The following is a 17793-nucleotide window of genomic DNA, read 5'->3' as shown; positions in this document are numbered from 1 at the left end:
AAACATATTTGCACAATTTTTTGTTCCAATTTGTTAAATGTACGACTTTTTGTATTGAAAAGTCACAAGAAAGGTCAAAACAGAATAATAAAGACAATTTTGACTTTGCACAACATTTAAGAACCGCATGCAAAATTTTGAAGAATGTGGCATAAAAAAAAGATACTGAAAAAAAAACCCCGCAAGTGATGAATTGAGGACAATAATTTTACAAATTGAAATGTCCAAAAACTGAAAATATGGGACAAGTCAGATAGCAGTCCTGAGGAGTGAACCAATGTAAACTGTAGGAGCCAGTTAGACTGCTTTAGTAGCCAGGTTAATTCTTAACAACCTGACAAAATAAACATCCATGTACATCAAAGGAACATTTCTAGGCAAAATTATAGTCACGTTGTATTATACATAGACAGAAGTATCATGTAATGTACCGTAACACACTAAACTACCAACATGCAGAAACCTTAACTCATCGCCCTCATTTTCAGCATCGTTGATGAAGCTCCAAGACTGACTGTTTTTTTTCCCCTCCTACACATCCAAAAGACATCCATTTTTTTAATGTTTTCCATCAACATAACCATAGGGCTTATTTGCGGGACCAGTTCAACTTTCAGAATCTAGTATGAAGTGCTGGAAAACAGTGGGAGAAAGAAAAAAAAAAACCCACACAATTCCACCAATGTTTTTTTTTTTTCATGGCAGTCATTGTGTAGGTAAAAATTACTTATGATTTTTCAGGACAGTGCGACTACAGCTATATTAAGTATATAGCTTTTTTCATTATTATTTTTATTAATTTTTTGCTTTAGCACATTGTAGAAAAGTTTGCGTCACCATTCTGAGAGTATAATGCACAACATATTTGGAGGTCTGGTGTTTTTTTTCCTTTCATGGTGGGCGAATGTTTTTATTGGTACCATGCTGGTGTACATACAACATTTTAATCACCCTTTGTTGCATATTTTGGGTGGAGGGGAAACAAGGGAAAAATGACATATTATCGATTTTACAAAAAACACAGCAATGCCAAATATGTTTATGGTTCACTTAATTTTTTAGTTAATTTTTTTTTTTTACTTTATTTTGTAGTCTCTTTAAGATTGACAAATGCATTTAACCCTGCTGTTGTCTTCGGTCTGGGGAGACCTATTTTGAACTTTGGTATTTTTTGGGGTGTTCAAGATGCGGTTCTGAAACTTGTGGTTGATTGACTTAAATGAGGATGGGTCGGTCGGCCACGGGTTTCAGAGCCGCATCTGGAATATTTTAAAAGAATATTGAAGTTCAAGGTCGGTCGTTTTTGACCGAAGACAACAGCAGGGTTAAAGGAGTTAAACAGCAGCAATCGGAGCCAGCTCTGGACGCTGCTGTTCGGAGCCGATGCCCGCTGTATAACTTATCTCCTTTACCTGCTCCATACACCCACAACCGACATAGAACATAATAATACAGGAAGGGGCAAAAGGGGTTTTTCTATCATAAAAAACAATGGCATACCGCTAGGATGGGTCAGTCAGCGGTCGCCTAGCTGCTGTAAAAACACTACCAGGCTTAGTGCAAGCTACTTAGTTTACCAGATCTTAGGCGTTCACCCTTTAACCGCAGTACAAAGACCTGGACTTACACAACAAACCCTGGGTTGGGGCCACGGAGTCAGGTGCAGGTTGGCAGGAATGGACAGGTATCAGGGTCAGAATCCAGGAGGGCAGTATAGGTAAAATAATCAGGAAGCCAAAGACTAGTCAGACAACAGGAATATAACAATCAAGAAGGAGCAGCTAACACAGGCCTGAACGAACCAGAGTAGAGCTAACTATATCTGGCAGCTCTCGGCACTAGGGTGGGAGCATAAATAAGGCGTGGTGCTGTCCTACTGGCCAAAGAAGGGAGCAGATTACTCCACCCCTGAGGAAGCCACATTTTGTGGCGTAACGCGTGGGGTTCCTTACGTTCTTCTTCCATTCTCTCATTTATTGCGTATCCTGTAGGTCACACGTCCATGCATGGCCTGATCCTATGATTTGGTGTGTGTGTGTATATATATATATATATATATATATATATATATATATATATATATATATATATATATATATATATATTATACACACATACATCTTCTTACTCTCCACTCCTTTTTCTCTCATATCTCACTAGGTTTATTTGAGTTACTGTATTTTACCTTGTGTATGTATGTATATATATATATATATATATATATATATATATATATATATATATATATATAATCAATTGTGATTGCTTTTACGTTTATATTGAGTATTTATTGCATGTATCACCTTAGGCTCTACTCTTAGCAACCCTTTTAAATCTATTTTCAGAATTACCATGTCATTAGGTTGATTTGGAGATTATTTTTCATCACTTATTCTGATAAGAAGACTTTTTTTAAACAAAAAGTATTTCCCCTACTTTTAGTTTTTATGTCGTTTCTGTGAATCTTGATTCTAAAAATAAAGATATTTTCCCACTTTAATTTTTGCAAGCGTCTCTTTATTTTTTTCCTTATTTTTGGTTACTGGTGCCTTTCAATACATCTTTTTCTCCCCTACCCTTTACAGATTAGTCTTTTTTGGTGTATGGCAGAACTTTCATTTACTTGCAGTGGAATTTTCTCGCTGAACAGCGCGCACACACACGCGTACTGCAAGACTGGACAGCACTACAAGTACCAGGCACCCCAGTCTCAATGGCTGGGCAGAGCCCATGCCACCCACAGCTTCTGGTCCCGACATCTCCTCCATCACCAGCAGAATGAATATGGCAGCGCCTGGTGACCGAAGCAGACGTCACAGAAGCAGGTCCCGATTTTTATAACCTTATCACTCTCCGATTGGCGGTATCTAGTGATGAGCGAGCATTCTGGGATAAGGTGTTATCTAAGCATGCTCGTGCGTTAACAGAGTGTCTTCGGTGTGCTCGACTACTATGTTCGAGTCCCCGCATTTGCATGTCTGTTCGACAGCCACAACACATGCAGGGATTTCCTGTTTGTTGGGCAATCCCTGCATGTGTTCCAGCTGTTGAACACCCGGGAGACACGCAGCCGCAGGGACTCGAACATAGCATTCGAGTACACCGAAGATACTCTATTAACGCACGAGCATGCTCAGATAACACCTTACCCCAGCACGCTCGCTCCTCACTAGTGGTACCCACAGCAGGATAAATACCGAGTGTGGATTGCCATGTGAAAAGCTCGCAGTATAACACAGCACCAGATAAGTTAATAAATTGTTAAACATCCAATTCTGCAGGTTGTATAATTTTTGCACAGCTAAATTGACCAGCAGTGCGGATTTTAGCATGCACAGCGGGCAAACTCATTGCGGACTTCACCCTTTACACACTGGGTGAAATTCTCAGCAAAATGCACACAGTGCATGAGACTAGGGCCGTGTGGCCACAATGAGTTTTTGCTCAGTTTTTTAATGCTGCGTATTTTCGCGTAGTCAAAAAAGAGGGATTTTTTGGTACTTACCGTAAAATCTCTTTCTTGGAGCCTTCATTGGGGGACACAGCACGGTTATCTGTGTCCCCCAATGAAGCGAGAAACAAACACAATGTGGATTGGATTTATAGAACTCTCCTGCCCTATGTCCTCCTTTACTTAAGTGTATACGGACCCGTGGGGCGTGCTTCAAATCCACAACATGTATTAGATGAGGAAAATCCACATGTTAAAAAAAAAAAAAAAAAACGCACAGTAGTGCTTTTCCGGGCTTTTTTTGCTACGGAAAAAATTCTTTCAGAATTTTCTGCAACTTTTTTTTACCCATATCAAATAACTAGGGAAAAAAATTGTAGTAGAAATGCATGAAAAACGCAAGCAAGAAAACAAACACCCATTTTATGCAATGTTAATCCTGTCAATTTTCCAAGAAGAAAAATCTGCTGCAAACAGTAATCGTGTGCAGAAGCCCTAAAAAACTCAGAAAATTTTCCACCAGGAAAATCTACTGCATTTCTACCGTAATCCGTATGCAGAGTTCACATCATTCTAGCCGTTTTCAATAAATCCTCGTGGTTACGCTTCCACGATTAACATTTGGTAAGTTTTTGATATTGCGGATTTTCTGCACCTATTAAGTAGATTACTTGCTTTTTTTTGAAAATAGACGGAGTGAAAAATTCAATCCTCCATGGAAGGTAATTACTGCCACAGTGATAGATCCCACGGTACGCATCATATCGACATTTGCAGTATAAATTAATCTGTCTGGCGGTGCAATTATACATCTTAGGCTTTCGCTGTAAATGTGCCATTTAACGCTTCGCAATTTAGCATGCAATGGCGCCAGAATTTTTGGTCATAAATCTGTTTGAAATTCTGCCATGTTCATGAACCATTAGATAAATCTTTAATACACTCCTCTACCACTGACCGAATCATTAAAGTCAATTAAGGTGCATCAAAAATACCGCCAAAAAGACACATAAAAAAACACCGCAACTCTGAGGCTACAGGTCTCTAGTTGGACTAGCTTGAGTAGAGCCACAATTCAGCAATGTGCATGAACCATTAGATGAATCTTTAATGCACTCATCTACCGCAGACTGATTCATTAAAATATTCATGTAAGGGGTATCAAAAAATACAACTAGAAAACTATATAAAAAACACTGCAACTATGAGGCAGCAGGTCACTGGTTGGTCTAGCTTCAGTAGAGCCACATGTGCATGAACCATTACATAAATCATTAATACACTCACCTACCGCTGACGAGTCATTACATAAGTCAAGTAAAGTGTATAAAAAAAATACTGCCACAAAACGACATAAAAAACACCGCAATTCTGAAGCTGCACGTCACCGGTTGGACTAGTCAGTTTGTGGTCATTAATGTGAAATTGATATAACAGAATCAATAATTATCACAATTTAATAATTGACTTGATTTTTCCCAATCCCAGGCCTCAATCCAATCAGTCTGGTTTTATTTAGGCGAAAAAAAAAAAGAAGTTGACAAGCTCATATTAAAGCTTCAGTGGAAAGTTACTGAAAATTTCTGATAAACGTTATGTCAGGATGTTCTGCAATTCTGAACTTGAACTATGGGTGACTGGCGGAATAGTGATTTATAGGACGGGGGCTGCAGCCAAAAACAATAACATAAAATCTCTGAAGAGCGCATGTAAAAAAAAAAAATAAATAACATGAACTCGAGATGTAAAATAGCAGAAATTGCAATAAAAAAACCCCTTAAAGAACGGAAGTTTTACAACTGAGCGTGTGTAATATAATGTCAGCAAACACTGAAAAGTTATAAAAAGTATTAAGTGTCATTTCACCAGAGACGCCATGCCGAAATGTGTCTACTCCACGACATGCCTAATGGGGCTTCATATGGCGCTGTGCCAAGGAGTCATCGCCAGAATTATAAAATTAGAGGTATATTGGGCTCAGTATGATTTTTTTTTCCTTTTTAAACGATGGGGGTCAATAGTAGAGACATTTCAGACTACAACCTTAGTAATATCTAGGTCCTCCCCATGGTGCAAGACAGCTCCGACCCATTGACTCCACAAGACCCAGAATTGGACACAAACCGAAAAGGGCCTTGTGCGAGAATATATGGGCCCCTTCCAGTCCAATAGCTCATCATAAAGCACAATTTCACCTGCTTTAGAGATAATATTGGCCCATGTAGCTAATGCGGTTGCACCAATATGTCCGTCCCGGCCTTTTATTACGGCGTCTCGCGATAACTCTGCAAGCAAGTTACACAACATCACCACCTCTGTGGTATCGGACCTTACAGGCGAGCCTTCACTACCGGCGCGCAAAGAAGACTTAAAACACTTGGACGCCCGTGACGTTGGTGCAGAATCCACAGGTGTCATTTCATGGGCCGATTCGGTCAGTACAATCCGCTACGTACGGGAAACAGCCCACGAGACCGGCCGTTTTGGAGACGCTCTGCCCAGTTATCTGCCAATCCCAACCTTTACCATTAATCCGTTTTTCTTGCTTCCAATTCACATTCACTTGGAAGCCGGCGAGAACGGATCTCATCCTTGACTGGTGCCAGTGTCACAAAGCAATGAATAAGGTGGAGTAACGTTATAGCTGAACGATTATATAGAGATATATATATATATATATATATATATATATATATATATATATACACACACACACTTTGTCTATGGGCGTATAGTTCCATACATGCGCCACAATATCTAGTTTTTTCGTTTTGTTTTATATGTCATTAACAAAAATGTATAAATGTAGCACAATACAAATATTTTCGCTTATGTTGGGATGTCTTTTATACACCAATGAGCATATAAATTTTGAAGAATTCCAATTTTTCCAAAAATATCAAAAATATATATAAATATATTCTATAAAGTTAATATAAAAATACATAATATATACGGTAATAATATAATAATATATAATATATATAACTATATATATATATATATATATTAATAAAATAAGAAAAATGGCAGCAGAACACCATTTGGAAAAGTTAAAAAACAAATTTCTATTAATCCGTAAAGACAATACTTTGGTTCAAAGTGTGTACTAATTATATATATATATATATATATATATATATATATATATATATATATATATATATATATATATATATATATATATATATATAAGAACCTGAAGACCCACCTCTTCCGACAAGCCTACAACCTGCAGTAACCACCGATCGACAAAACCGCTGCATGACCTGCTCTATCCTCACCTACTGTATCCTCACCCATCCCTTGCAGATTGTGAGCCCTCGCGGGCAGGGTCCTCTCTCCTCCTGTACCAGTCGTGACTTGTATTGTTTAAGAATATTGTACTTGTTTTTATGTATACCCCTCCTCACATGTAAAGCGCCATGGAATAAATGGCGCTATAACAATAAATAATAATAATAATAATAATAAATATATATATATATATATATATATATATATATATATATATATATATATGTATATATATATATATATATATATATAGCACGTATATACACCTTTATCCATTTGATTACCGCCTATTTGTTTTCTTACATCCGCCGTAATTTAAAGTTCAATTTATAGAAAAATGTATATAGAAATAAGTCAAGCAGCAGTTATAATATTAGCAGCAGTGAACCGGACAGGATCCATAGAGCGCTACCCGAAAATGTAAATTTACGTGAAATTCCCCTACACCGTAATCTAATTCAAAATTTCCCCACTTTGTCAAAAACAATACTAAAAAAAAAAAAAAAAAAAACCTCCCTAGGAACCAAAAGAGACGGCGTCAGGAGCCTGACCCCCCTCTCCTAATTCCATATGTCAGTCCTCCGGACGCGGCCCATCACAAATAGAGTGCGAGCCCCCTGGACGAGCGCCAACCTCGACGTCCCCGCACGCGGCGGAAACGTGACACCTGTGAATATTCCCCTGTGGCCGAAAAGCTAGAAAGACGACTCTGTCCCCGAGAGAGTCGTCGCGACCTGTCAGATGACGGACTGCTCGTGGCCCTGAGCTAACAGGGGGTTAACGGCGATGGCGATGGCGCTTGCAGCACGGGCCGGGTGATACGAATTATAGGACGTAACCGGTAAATGCAAAAAAAAAAAAATAATAATAATTAAAAAATAATAATTCAGGTTCTACCTGTTTCTTCTTCTTTTAAAAGTGAACTTGCAGCAGGAGGTTGGTTGCTTTTTTTTGTTTTTTTTGCACAGGACGGAATAGGAGAAGGCATTAATGCAGGGTGTCCGGGCCAGTGTATTCCGCAGGGCCAGTCTATGCCCCAGGGCCGGCGAGCAGGGCAGGGGGCTGTCTGCCACTTCTGCCCATGCACACACACTTCACCCTTTCTGGCAAGCAATCTCGAAAGCAAAGCCAGTTCCTGAAGTTGCATGTAAGGAGGGCGGTGATTGGTGAGTGCAGGGCCGGCTGACGATAGGTGATTGTCCCCGTCCCTGTGATTGGCCCGCGCTCACTCCCAGGCCCTCTCCCTGCAGTTAGCTGTCAGATCCTGTCACTAGGTCACCCGGTGGCCTGATCATTGGCCGACTCCACTATCTCTCTGTCATTTTCTTCTACTTCTTTTTTTTTTCTTTTAACTGTGCTGTGATAGCACAAGGTGGGAGGTGATCATACAATCAGGAAGCCTGAAAGAAAAAAACAAACAAAAAAAAACAATTTTTTTTTTCTGACATAAGGAAAGTTTCCAGAGTCCAAAGAGTTAAATTAAAGGGGTTGAGTTCTGTTTTTTTTTTTTTTTTTTTTTTTAAAGACAAAACCTAACAACAGGCAAGTTGGTAATAGTGATGGCGATGACATTATTATTATTATTATTATTATTTATTGTTATAGCGCCATTTATTCCATGGCGCTTTACATTGTACATCACGTGCATCCAAAGCTGATGAGGGCATGTGCGGTTTGAGACTGCTGAGGCTACTGATTAAAGATGATAAAAGTGATGATGACATCGTGTGACCGCTGCCGCTAATCACTGCTCTTAGTGATGATGTTGACATGTATGGGACGAGGCCGCTGAGGGCAGTGATTGGCTGCAGCCGGCAAGTAGATGCATGTGATGTCATCATCGCTGCTAATATTTTGATTTCTCCAGACATCATCATCGCTGTCCCCATTGGGGCTCACAATCTACATTCCCTATTAGTATGTCTTTGGACTGTGGGAGGAAAAACACGCAAACACGGGGAGCACATACAAACTCCTTGCGGATGTTGTTGGTGGTGGTGGGATTTGAACCCATTTCCCAGTAAAGATATATTTGGCTGATCCGTTCAATCTCCTGTCGTATATGTCCGACTCCCTTGTTAAGTAACACACCATATGGTATACATTTCTCTGTAGAATGCCTCTGATGGAAAACGCTGGAAAAAAAGGGAGCGTGGGGTTATCTGTGACCACTGATTCTAAAATCAGGAGTCAGCATTGGGGCATCTTCACTGACCAATCATGTGGTTATCTGTGGCCATTGATTCTAAAATCCCGAGTCAGCATTGGGGCATCTTCACTGACCAATCATGTGGTTATCTGTGGCCATTGATTCTAAAATCCCGAGTCAGCATTGGGGCATCTTCACTGACCAATCATGTGGTTATCTGTGGCCATTGATTTTAAAATCCCGAGTCAGCATTGGGGCATCTTCACTGACCAATCATGTGGTTATCTGTCGCCATTGATTTTAAAATCCCGAGTCAGCATTGGGGCATCTTCACTGACCAATCATGTGGTTATCTGTCGCCATTGATTCTAAAATCCCGAGTCAGCATTGGGGCATCTTCACTGACCAATCATGTGGTTATCTGTGGCCATTGATTTTAAAATCCCGAGTCAGCATTGGGGCATCTTCACTGACCAATCATGTGGTTATCTGTGGCCATTGATTCTAAAATCCCGAGTCAGCATTGGGGCATCTTCACTGACCAATCATGTGGTTATCTGTGGCCATTGATTCTAAAATCCCGAGTCAGCATTGGGGCATCTTCACTGACCAATCATGTGGTTATCTGTGGCCATTGATTTTAAAATCCCGAGTCAGCATTGGGGCATCTTCACTGACCAATCATGTGGTTATCTGTCGCCATTGATTTTAAAATCCCGAGTCAGCATTGGGGCATCTTCACTGACCAATCATGTGGTTATCTGTCGCCATTGATTCTAAAATCCCGAGTCAGCATTGGGGCATCTTCACTGACCAGTCATCCAGCTGTGCTGTACGCTGTGCAGGGAAACACTATGAAAGGGTCACAGGAGCTGATCTGCAGTGCCAAGGAATGGCCACTACACAGTACAGGTCCTTCTCAAAAAATTAGCATATAGTGTTAAATTTCATTATTTACCATAATGTAATGATTACAATTAAACTTTCATATATTATAGATTCATTATCCACCAACTGAAATTTGTCAGGTCTTTTATTGTTTTAATACTGATGATTTTGGCATACAACTCCTGATAACCCAAAAAACCTGTCTCAATAAATTAGCATATTTCACCCATCCAATCAAATAAAAGTGTTTTTTAATAACAAACAAAAAAACCATCAAATAATAATGTTCAGTTATGCACTCAATACTTGGTCGGGAATCCTTTGGCAGAAATGACTGCTTCAATGCGGCGTGGCATGGAGGCAATCAGCCTGTGACACTGCTGAGATGTTATGGAGGCCCAGGATGCTTCAATAGCGGCCTTAAGCTCATCCAGAGTGTTGGGTCTTGCGTCTCTCAACTTTCTCTTCACAATATCCCACAGATTCTCTATGGGGTTCAGGTCAGGAGAGTTGGCAGGCCAATTGAGCACAGTAATACCATGGTCAGTAAACCATTTACCAGTGGTTTTGGCACTGTGAGCAGGTGCCAGGTCGTGCTGAAAAATGAAATCTTCATCTCCATAAAGCATTTCAGCCGATGGAAGCATGAAGTGCTCCAAAATCTCCTGATAGCTAGCTGCATTGACCCTGCCCTTGATGAAACACAGTGGACCAACACCAGCAGCTGACATGGCACCCCACACCATCACTGACTGTGGGTACTTGACACTGGACTTCAGGCATTTTGGCATTTCCTTCTCCCCAGTCTTCCTCCAGACTCTGGCACCTTGATTTCCGAATGACATGCAAAATTTGCTTTCATCAGAAAAAAGTACTTGGGACCACTTAGCAACAGTCCAGTGCTGCTTCTCTGTAGCCCAGGTCAGGCGCCTCTGCCGCTGTTTATGGTTCAAAAGTGGCTTTACCTGGGGAATGCGGCACCTGTAGCCCATTTCCTGCACACGCCTGTGCACGGTGGCTCTGGATGTTTCCACACCAGACTCAGTCCACTGCTTCCTCAGGTTCCCCAAGGTCTGGAATCGGTCCTTCTCCACAATCTTCCTCAGGGTCCGGTCTCCTCTTCTCGTTGTACAGCGTTTTCTGCCACATTGTTTCCTTCCAACAGACTTACCATTGAGGTGCCTTGATACAGCACTCTGGGAACAGCCTATTTGTTGAGAAATTTCTTTCTGGGTCTTACCCTCTTGCTTGAGGGTGTCAATGATGGCCTTCTTGACATCTGTCAGGTCGCTAGTCTTACCCATGATGGGGGTTTTGAGTAATGAACCAGGCAGGGAGTTTATAAAAGCCTCAGGTATCTTTTGCATGTGTTTAGAGTTAATTAGTTGATTCAGAAGATTAGGGTAATAGGTCGTTTAGAGAACCTTTTCTTGATATGCTAATTTATTGAGACAGGTTTTTTGGGTTATCAGGAGTTGTATGCCAAAATCATCAGTATTAAAACAATAAAAGACCTGACAAATTTCAGTTGGTGGATAATGAATCTATAATATATGAAAGTTTAATTGTAATCATTACATTATGGTAAATAATGAAATTTAACACTATATGCTAATTTTTTGAGAAGGACCTGTATATGGCCTTGTAGACCGCGCACATCCAACCACGGCAGGAGTTGCCAACAGGTCACCCCCCACCCTACTGATCTGATATTGACAAATCATCAATATATAAGTCCTAAACGACCCCCTTTAAGCTATGCAGCATCAGACATTATCAGCTTATGGGTTTTTATTTGAGGCTACACCTGTCAAAAGTCCCTAACCTCCTAAGAGGAACTAAGGTCATGAGAAAGGTTGAACCTTATAAAAACAGAATGTATTAACCCCTTCCTGAAACATGACATATATGAGATGTCGATGGGTCGCCATGTCAGCCTGGCTCCTAAATCATGGGCTTTATAGTTAGATCTTTACATCAAGTCTTCAAGGGAAACTAAAAGAAAAAAAAATCATTTATGAAAAATAAAAAAAGAATATAAATGCATTAACCATTCCCTTTTTCCCAATATGAAAATAAATGACAAAAATAATTAATGACTCAAGAGGTAAAAAAAAAAAGCCAAAATGAAGATTTTTTCAATCGCTGCACCTCCCGAACAAAGTGCTATAAAAGCAATTGGAACATCACATGTACCCTAAGGCTACGTTACCACGATGAGCTTTTGATGCTTTTTCTGCATTATTTCTGCACCCATTATGTAAAATTGCATTTTTATACGCATATTTTCGGTCCAAGTGCGATCTGACCAAACATGGGATCGCACTCCGACCAATGCTTTCTATGGGATCGTGCACATGTCTGATTTTTTCCTAGGACAGAATCTGTCTGATGAAAGAAATCCCTTCATGTCCGAGTTTGATCTGATATTTGGCTCCCACTCGGCCATGCAAGTCACTGGGTCCGCAGAAACCATCGGACTGCACTTGGATGACATCAGAGTGCAGTCTGATTTCCATGCACTGACAGAATGGAGAAGATGAAGAAATTTTGTCCTTCATTTTCTTCTCATCTGAGAGAATCGCATCACAATGTGATCACACTCTGTTCAGAGCGTCATTTTCATAATCGGACAATTTCTCTCGGATGAGAGAAGCTATGGCCATCTGCACCTGCCCTTAGGCCTCGTTCACACATCAGTATTTTTTCATCGGTGTTTGTATGCCAAAGCCAGGAGAGAAACTTGAGAATTGCATTGTACTGTTCCTCTGTTATTCCTCCTGGAAATCTAGAAATAAGGTACGTCGATTTCGGCTACAACATGGGTCGTGCGTCCAAATATCATAAAGGACGTTTAACCTGCTACAAGCAAGTCTGAAAAAATACGACTGGGTCTGACTGGGTCTGGGTCTGGGTCTGTCGTGTAGTCCCAACCTAAATCAACGACTGGGTGTTATATTTCCAGGAGGAAAAACAGAGGAACCGCACAATGCAGAGTCTAAGAAATGATATTGTCAATCACTGACAGCAACATTTAAAGTGCACAATCTGGGGGGGCACGTTGTTCAACAAGCCCATTGCCCACCCATGACATGATTGTGGATTGCTGATGGGTTGCCTTGGGAGGCAGGGACCTGCTGAAAACAACCGTGTCTGTCATGACAGTGCTCCTGTCTGTAGCCAGTGTTCATAGGCGAACGTGATTTCTACTATAGACTGCAGTACACAGTATAAGGGGACCAAAAAATACAATACAAAAATATATATAATTATTTATAATAATTTCATATATATAATTATTAAAAAATATATAATTATGATTTAATATATATATATATATATATCATTTAAAATATATAATTAATGATTATATATATATATATATATAAATATTTAAAATATATCATTATTTATTTAGTATATATAAATAAATAAATAATGTCAAACCACATAGGTGGCTAGGTGGGCAGAGATTGAATTAAACTTTCATAAAGGGTTATATAAGCCATTTTGATAAGGATTATCACAGTAAATACACCAGCCTTGTCAGGTCTATATAGTAATAATGTCAGCTGTCCTAAAGGGGTGATCTTCTGAAAGAACAGCAAAAATACATACCGTATATCAGAAATGAAAATATGTTCTAGGAAGTCTGATCTGTATAACAAGGTGGTCTTCTAGTCAGATTTCACCTGTATATTTAAATATAATAAAGGGATAAATAACACTGACTGTGATGAGACTCTGCCACAGTATGAAGCCATTCTAAGGATAGCAGGGTCACCAGCACCACCATAAGGGCATTACAGGTATTCACCAAGGACTGAGGCTACAGAGGAAGGTGTATGCGGTGGAGGGCTGCTGCGACTACTAAAGCCCCTTCTATGCAAGCTGAAAGTGACAATTCTGATTAAGGTCATTGGGGGCCTGCTGTGACTCCTGGGGAATTAAATGTGCCCACTCTGATAAGTGTGGTGGAGGGGACTGCTGTGACTGCTTGGACAGTGGGAATGTCTACTCTGATCAGTGCAGTTCAGTGGGCTATTTTGGATGGAAGAGTGTCCGCTCTGACTACTGGGGAATTGGTGGAAGTGTCATCTCTGATCACTGTGGTCTACAGTATGATCAGAGGTGATGGGTCTCCTGTGACTATCCAGGAGGGGGAACTCGCGGTTCTGAATAGTGTGGTCGTGGGAGAAGCTGTGACAACTAGGGGGGGTAGGACTGTCTTCTCAGATCAGTGTGATAGAGCGTTTTAACTTTTGCAGTACTGTAGTTTATGGAGACTGCTGTGACTACTTGGGAAATGTGAGTGTTACTATAGCAGTGGGGATACTGAATTCTGCATTAGTGTATGGAGACTGCTATGACTACTGGGGAAGTGGAAGCATTACAATGGCAGAGGGGTTATGAACTTTTCCAGTAGTGTGCTGGAGACTGCTGTGACTACTGGGGAAGTGGGGGTGTTACTATAGCAGTGGGGTTATTGACTTGTGCAGTAATGTATGGACACTGCTGTGACTACTGGGGAAGTGGGATTATTGACTTATGCAGTAGTGTATGGACACTGCTGTGACTACTGGGGAAGTGGGATTATTGATTTATGCAGTAGTGTGCTGGGGACTGCTGAGACAATTGGGGAAGTGGGAGAGTTACTATAGTAGTGGGGTTATTGACTTCTGCAGTAGTGTGCTGGGGACTTCTGTGACTAATGGGACATTAAGGGGTGGGTGCAGTGACATCTGGACAAACCGATGTGCTGGGCTCCCCACTGTGAGTCACTTTATGCTGTCTTTACTATTCGGAGCGGACACTGCAATGTGGAGCACCACCTGGAGGGGTCTGCTCTATGGTGAGATGTGGAGCACCATCAGGCACTGTGCGTCCCTAGGGGGGGTCTGCTCTGCAGTGAGATGTGGAGCACCATCAGGCACTGTGCGCTCCTAGGAGGGGTCTGCTCTATGGTGAGATGTGGAGCACCATCAGGCACTGTGTGGCCCTAGGAGGGGTCTGCTCTGCGGTGAGATGTGGAGAACCATCTGGTACTGTGCGTCCCTAGGAGGGGTCTGCTCTGCGGTGAGATGTGGAGCACCATCAGGTACTGTGCGCCCCTAGGGGGGGTCTGCTCTGCAGTGAGATGTGGAGCACCATCAGGTACTGTACGCACCTAGGAGGGGTCTGCTCTGCGGTGAGATGTGGAGCACCATCAGGTACTGTGTGCCCCTAGGAGGGGTCTGCTCTGCGGTGAGATGTGGAGCACCATCAGGTACTGTTCGCCCCTAGGAGTGGTCTGCTCTGCGGTGAGATGTGGAGCACCATCAGGTACTGTACGCCCCTAGGAGGGTTCTGCTCTATGGTGAGATGTGGAGCACCATCAGGCACTGTGCGCCCCTAGAAGGGGTCTGCGCTGCAGTGAGATGTGGAGCACCATCAGGTACTGTGCGACCCTAGGAGGGGTCTGCTCTGCGGTGAGATGTGGAGCACCATCAGGTACTGTGCGACCCTAGGAGGGGTCTGCTCTGCGGTGAGATGTTGTGCACCATCAGGTACTGTGCGCCCCTAGGAGGGGTCTGCTCTGCGGTGAGATGTGGAGCACCATCAGGCACTGTGCGTCCCTAGGGGGGTCTGCTCTGCAGTGAGATGTGGAGCACCATAAGGTACTGTGTGCCCCTAGGGGGTCTGCTCTGCGGTGAGATGTGGAGCACCATCAGGTACTGTACGCCCCTAGGAGGGGTCTGCGCTGCAGTGAGATGTGGAGCACCATCAGTTACTGTGTGCCCCTAGGAAAGGTTTGCTCTGCGGTGAGATGTGGAGCACTATCAGGTACTGTGTGCCCCTAGGAGGGGTCTGCTCTGCAGTGAGATGTGGAGCACCGTCAGGCACTGTGTGCCCCTAGGAGGGGTCTGCTCTGCGGTGAGATGTGGAGCACCATCAGGTACTGTGTGACTCTAGGAGGGGTCTGATCTGCGGTGAGATGTGGAGCACCAACAGGTACTGTGCGCCCCTAGGAGGGGTCTGCTCTGCGGTGAGATGTGGAGCACCATCAGGTACTGTGGGCCCCTAGGAGGGGTCTGCTCTGCAGTGAGATGTGGAGCATCATCAGGTACTGTTCGCCCCTAGGAGGGGTCTGCTCTGCAGTGAGATGTGGAGCACCATCAGGTACTGTACGCCCCTAGGAGGGGTCTGCTCTGCGGTGAGACGTGGAGCACCATCAGGTACTGTGCGCCCCTAGGAGGGGTCTGCTCTGTGGTGAGATGTGGAGCTCCATCAGGCACTGTGCGCCCCTAGGAGGGGTCTGCTCTGCGGTGAGATGTGGAGCACCATCAGGTACTGTGCGCCCCTAGGAGGGGTCTGCTCTGCGATGAGATGTTGAGCACCATCAGGTACTGTGCGCCCCTAGGAGAGGTCTGCTCTGCAGTGAGATGTGGAGCACCATCAGGTACTGTGTGCCTCTAGGAGGGGTCTGCTCTGCGGTGAGATGTGGAGCACCATCAGGTACTGTGCGCCCCTAGGAGGGGTCTGCTCTGCGGTGAGATGTGGAGCTCCATCAGGCACTGTGCGCCCCTAGGAGGGGTCTGCTCTGCGGTGAGATGTGGAGCACCATCAGGTACTGTGCGCCCCTAGGAGGGGTCTGCTCTGCGGTGAGATGTGGAGCATCATCAGGTACTGTTCGCCCCTAGGAGGGGTCTGCTCTGCGGTGAGATGTGGAGCACCATCAGGTACTGTGCGCCCCTAGGAGGGGTCTGCTCTGCGGTGAGATGTGGAGCACCATCAGGTACTGTGCGCCCCTAGGAGGGGTCTGCTCTGCGGTGAGATGTGGAGCACCATCAGGCACTGTGCGCCCCTAGGAGGGGTCTGCTCTGCGATGAGATGTTGAGCACCATCAGGTACTGTGCGACCCTAGGAGGGGTCTGCTCTGCGGTGAGATGTGGAGCTCCATCAGGCACTGTGCGCCCCTAGGAGGGGTCTGCTCTGCGGTGAGATGTGGAGCACCATCAGGTACTGTGTCCCTAGGAGGGGTCTGCTCTGCGGTGAGATGTGGAGCACCATCAGGTACTGTGTGTCCCTAGGAGGGGTCTGCTCTGCGGTGAGATGTGGAGCACCATCAGGTACTGTGTGCCCCTAGGAGGGGTCTGCTCTGCGGTGAGATGTGGAGCACCATCAGGCACTGTGCGCCCTTAGGGGGGTCTGCTCTATGGTGAGATGTGGAGCACTATCAGGCACTGTGCGCCCCTAGGAGGGGTCTGCTCTGCAGTGAGATGTGGAGCACCATCAGGTACTGTGCGCCCTTAGGGGGGTCTGCTCTATGGTGAGATGTGGAGCACCATCAGGCACTGTGCGCCCCTAGGAGGGGTCTGCTCTGCAGTGAGATGTGGAGCACTATCAGGTACTGTGCTCCCCTAGGAGGGGTCTGCTCTGCAGTGAGATGTGGAGCACCATCAGGTACTGTGCGCCTCTAGGAGGGGTCTGCTCTGCGGTGAGATGTGGAGCACCATCAGGTACTGTGCGCCCCTAGGAGGGGTCTGCTCTGCGGTGAGATGTGGAGCACCATCAGGTACTGTGCGCCTCTAGGAGGGGTCTGCTCTGCGGTGAGATGTGGAGCACTATCAGGCACTGTGCGCCCCTAGGGGGGGTCTGCTCTGCGGTGAGATGTGGAGCACCATCAGGTACTGTGCGCCCCTAGGAGGGGTCTGCTCTGCAGAGAGATGTGGAGCACCATCAGGTACTGTGCGCCCCTAGGAGGGGTCTGCTCTGCGGTGAGATGTGGAGCACTATCAGGCACTGTGCGCCCCTAGGAGGGGTCTGCTCTATGGTGAGATGTGGAGCACTATCAGGCACTGTGCGCCCCTAGGAGGGGTCTGCTCTATGGTGAGATGTGGAGCACCATCAGGTACTGTGCGCCCCTAGGAGGGGTCTGCTCTGCGGTGAGATGTGGAGCACCATCAGGCACTGTGCGCCCCTAGGGGGGGTCTGCTCTTCGGTGAGATGTGGAGCACCATCAGGTACT

The 17793-nt window shown here is 44.1% G+C and overlaps 1 protein-coding gene across 1 annotated transcript in view; it reads right to left on the bottom strand.

The window, feature by feature from the left end:
* The window catches only part of TRERF1 (transcriptional regulating factor 1), a 204919-nt gene extending 197047 nt beyond the window's left edge, over positions 1 to 7872 (bottom strand). Inside the window, exon 1 of the mRNA XM_069768578.1 lies at positions 7646 to 7872. The gene's annotated coding sequence lies outside the window, so the exon portion shown is untranslated. The remainder of the gene's footprint in view (positions 1 to 7645) is intronic.
* Positions 7873 to 17793: the final 9921 nt, after the last annotated feature.

The sequence above is a fragment of the Ranitomeya imitator genome, chromosome 5, assembly GCF_032444005.1.
Source record: "Ranitomeya imitator isolate aRanImi1 chromosome 5, aRanImi1.pri, whole genome shotgun sequence".
Taxonomy (NCBI): Eukaryota; Metazoa; Chordata; class Amphibia; order Anura; family Dendrobatidae; genus Ranitomeya; species Ranitomeya imitator.
The sequence above is the reverse complement of the archived record's forward strand: the minus strand, read 5'-3'. Positions and strand labels throughout refer to the sequence as shown.